This window comes from Lolium perenne, chromosome 4, assembly GCF_019359855.2.
Source record: "Lolium perenne isolate Kyuss_39 chromosome 4, Kyuss_2.0, whole genome shotgun sequence".
In the NCBI taxonomy this organism is placed as follows: domain Eukaryota; kingdom Viridiplantae; phylum Streptophyta; class Magnoliopsida; order Poales; family Poaceae; genus Lolium; species Lolium perenne.
Genome location: NC_067247.2, coordinates 18,467,659 through 18,472,087, shown reverse-complemented (window position 1 = coordinate 18,472,087; position 4,429 = coordinate 18,467,659). Strand labels below are relative to the sequence as shown.

At 44.8% G+C, this 4,429-nt stretch overlaps 1 long non-coding RNA gene across 1 annotated transcript; it reads left to right on the top strand.

The window, feature by feature from the left end:
• Positions 1–2,231: 2,231 nt before the first annotated feature.
• On the top strand, positions 2,232–3,803 carry LOC127323686 (uncharacterized). Its single transcript, XR_007865887.1, has 2 exons — positions 2,232–2,590; positions 2,702–3,803. It is a non-coding gene; the product is annotated as an uncharacterized lncRNA (long non-coding RNA).
• The last annotated feature ends 626 nt before the right edge of the window (positions 3,804–4,429 follow it).

Genomic DNA, 4,429 nt, shown 5'->3' with positions numbered 1-4,429 from the left:
TTTTTATGCACAGGATTGCCTTGATTTTCTCCGGGTTTACTTCGATGCCTCTGTGAGTGATGTCTACGCATGCTTCTATTCTTGTAGACAGTGTTGGGCCTCCAAGAGCAGAGGTTTGTAGAACAGCAGCAAGTTTTCCTTAAGTTAATCACCCAAGGTTTATCAAACTCAGGGAGGTAGAGGTCAAAGATATCCCTCTCAAGCAACTCTGAAATTAAGATACAAGAAGTCTCTTGTGTCCCCAACACACCTAATACACTTGTCAGATTTATAGGTGCACTAGTTCGGCGAAGAGATAGTGAAATACAAGTAATATGGATGATTGTAAGTAGTAATTGCAATCTGAAATAAAAATGGCAGCAAGCAAACATGTAACAGAACTTGTTGGAAACGGTGTTTCAATGCTTAGAAACAAGGCCTAGGGATCATACTTTCACTAGTGGACACTCTCAACAATGATCACATAATCGAATAAATAAATGTTACTCTTAAAAACTCTCTTGTTGGATAACAAACATCATTTATTGTGTAGGGCTACAAAAGCACACCTCAAGCCGGAGTAAACAAGCTCCACAACGTCCGGAGTTCATATTAAAATAACCTCTAGAGTGCATAATAGATCGTTGCAATTTACACTACAAGAAAATAGTCACGTAGTGACGTTCTTTCTGAGGCGCTCTTATATTCGTCTTAAAATTCAGAACCAATTAGCATGTAAAGACGTTTTTAGAGACGCTGTACACATCGTCACATGTTTTTCGTACACCACGTTTAGCTGATACTAGTTGGCTGCCCATTCCCTGAGTTAGAGCATGTCTAACAGGCCCCGTATTTTTTCGCCCCGTATAACACGAGTAGAGGGCCCTGTATCCGGGTTTCGCCGGCCAAAAACTCGGGCGAGCTAGAGCCCGTATCCCCACCCCGTGAAACAGAATATTCTGTTTTACGGGGTGGGGATACGGGCTCTGCTAGCTCGCCCGAGTTTTTGGCCCCTCAAAACAGGGTTTTTTGGCCACAATACATGCCATGCCATGCTTTTGGACAATTTTTCCATGTCCAATGCATGCAATCCAAACTACCAAGCATCCCCGGCCACCCCCTCTTTTCATTGATCTCCATGAGCCTTTTTGTATCATCCTCATTTGGAGCTCGGAGATACTTCTCTCCATACAACTTGATCACCATCTTGGCAAACATACGCACGCAATCCGTGGTTGTTTGCACACCAATGCGAAGGTACTCATCGGTATAATCTGCTGGTATACCGTATGCAATAACCCTCATGGCGGCAGAAATTTTTTGGTATGGGCTAAATCCCATGACTTGGGCAGCATTTCTTCTTTGCTTGAAATAATCGCAATTTGCCTCGCAATCTTTGACGATTTTCTCGAACAAAGTCCTACGCATTCGGTACCGTCTACGGAAGAGGCGGGGAGGATAGGTCGGTACCTCGGCGAAGTAATCTTGCATCAGCTGCTCGTGGCCGAGCGCGCGGTTCCGCGGAATGCACATACGCCCCATCACGGATCCTTTCCGCTGATCCAGCAGCTTCATGCGGTCCTCCGTTTGCTTCAAGCCGAACAGCAGCACCATCATCTCCGTGTCGTCGTCGTTGAGCAACTCGTCGATGTCGGAATCGTCCGACGACGACCAATCGGTGGACGTCGCGTCCAAATCCGCCATGTGCACATCCTCCGAAGCCATCTACCACGGTGTACCATACATCAGCCCCAAATCCGACCAATTTACCGGCGGCAACGAAGAAGAACGCGGCGGAATACTCACCGAGGTGCGGCGGAGGTGCGGCGGAGGTGCGGCGGGCGTGCGGCGGTGCGGAGGGACGCGGAACTTCGGCGGGGGTGCGGCGGAGGTGCGGCGGGCGTCGAAGAACCTCGACGAGGCTGGGCGGACGGCGGAGGGGCACGGATCTGACGGATTGCGGCGGCGGCGCGCGGGTGGCGGCGGCGGCGCGCGGGGGAAAACGGGTGGGGGGAACTGAAATGTCCGCGCGCGCTTTCGGAATTGGGATGCTGGCTTCGCCCACTATCCCCGCTCCCACCCCGCACAAGTAGGGGGCGAGGACCCGCCCCGTACTCGAAAACAGCAAAAAACGATTCGGGGGCCGTTTTTACGGGGCGTGCTAGACGGTCGGGTAGAGCCGAAACCCTCAAACCGGCGGTTATTATACGGGTTTGCCCCTTTTACGGGGTCTGTTAGACCTGCTCTTAGAGGGGAAAAACTCACGCCTCCTCCCTCCCTTCATCAGATCTGAGATTGGTGAAGAACTGCCGCCGTCAGTTCCCATCCAAAAGCAAGTGACGACCTCCTTTACGCCGGCGATCTTCAGAGCGCCACCTTCTCTCCCCCTGCTCCCCCTCTCGCCGCCGTCCGATCTTGCCATCACCTCTGCGACCTCGACCCTCTCTCCACGAACGTCCAGGTTAGGAGTCAACACTCTTTCTCTCTACCCACACCAGCGGCCATGGCGCTCCTGCGGTATCCAGCGACGAATTCTACCTCTCCTTCGTGAACAACCGGCCTTTTTGGGCATCCTACCAAATAGATAGTTCATACAAGGGCGATTCTGCAGGTTAGATCACTGTTTCCTTCCATCTTATGTGTATACAGACAAGGTGTTTGATAATATTACTGAGATGATATTTGTTTCTGTTTCTGGTTAACTACTACAACTTGGCATCAGGTTAATGAAGTTGGGCTTAATTATCTGTTAGACTGCTATTTTGATGAAGTTTTATTACTGTCCGAAATTCCAACTGATGGAACAAGGTACCTAACCTCCACCAGATTTATCCCCCTGTCGCGAACTCTGATTATGTGATGCATTGCATGCTGTGTTACAATTTTTTTGATTTAATTTGGCTGTGCATCAATTCTTAGCTGATGATGATGTACACCAATGGGTGGCAAGGTTTGTCACTCTTCCCTTCTATTCGATATACATATGGACATGCTTCGCATACTAAACTTCACATATTCTACCACACCCTCTTTATTAATTAAGATCTTTTTTTTGCGAATATTATTAATTAAGATCTTTAACTAATACCACTGAATCTCAAAGCATGTCTTCATAGTGTCTAATCTTCTTTTCATGTAGATGCGTGATGCGCAAACAGGAAGCTACAATATCAAAGTGAAGAGATGGTCCTCTTTTGTTATGGATTCTTCCTATAATAATAATAATATATACATACTCCGGTTGTGCTACTTCTGTGTTAATGCTTGGTTGTTGAGCGTGGGAATAAATGAATATCTATGAAGTTCCATTTTTGTGATGATCCAGTTATCCTGTTTAGCCAGTGCAGGATATGTTGATGATTTGATATGAGCCTATTTGAACTTGTCTCTATTTGGCAAACGACAGTTATCAGGAATCACTAGTTTCTTGAAAATGAGCTCATGCATATTCAACACAATATTTACTCTTCATATGTGGATACTGATGTACATTGTGAATTTCTCTTATTGGTGCGCCTATCAAAAAGTGGGACTAACTATCCAGTTAATCTATTTCTATTTGGTTTGACTTTCTGTACAGGTTAATCGTCTCCGATGATTTTTGAAGCTGGACAATAAAACTGTCATGGAAATCTGAGAAGTTAAGATGGTTTGACGTGCGAGCTCATGTGCTAAGCTTATAGGTAGATAGATGTCAACTAGGTAGACAATGCATTTAGGACATAAGGGATTTTGTTCGGTCCATTCTGAGATTCCTTTTGTAATAGATCTATAGTTCGATTGTAAAATACTTGCTCTTAAAAATAAAGTTATTTTTCCTAATAGTGCATCGTACTTTTATACTGCTCTGTGGTTTGTAATAGAAAGCATATAACTTCTAGATTTCAATCGGTAATTATCAGCAATAGCAAATAAAAAAATAAAATGCATTCCAATTATTTAAGACGCAATAAAACGGCTCAACACCAATATAGAGACGTTATATAATAAAACGTCTTTACGATCATAAGGATGCTTCAGCGTCGCAATGTCTCCTACTTGAGACGGTGCATAAAAATACGCTTTTAAGACGCTTTACTTAGCGACTCTACGCTCGTGTAGAGATGAAATTAAACGTCTTTAGCATATGTATTGGGCGTCTATACATGCATTTTTTTTGTAGTGTTAGACCGAGTACTAACATAGCATACACACTGTCACCAATAGCTATGAAAGGGGGAATAGATCACATCAATACTATCATAGTAATAGTTAACTTCATAATCTTCAAGAGATTACAATCATAACCTACGCCAAGTACTACATGATGCACACACTGTCAACTTTACATCATGGAGGAGGAATAGACTACTTTAATAACATCACTAGAGTAGCACATAGATTAATAGTGATACAAAGCTCATGATCACATAAAGATCACACCATGGGAGAGAGAGATGAACCACATAGC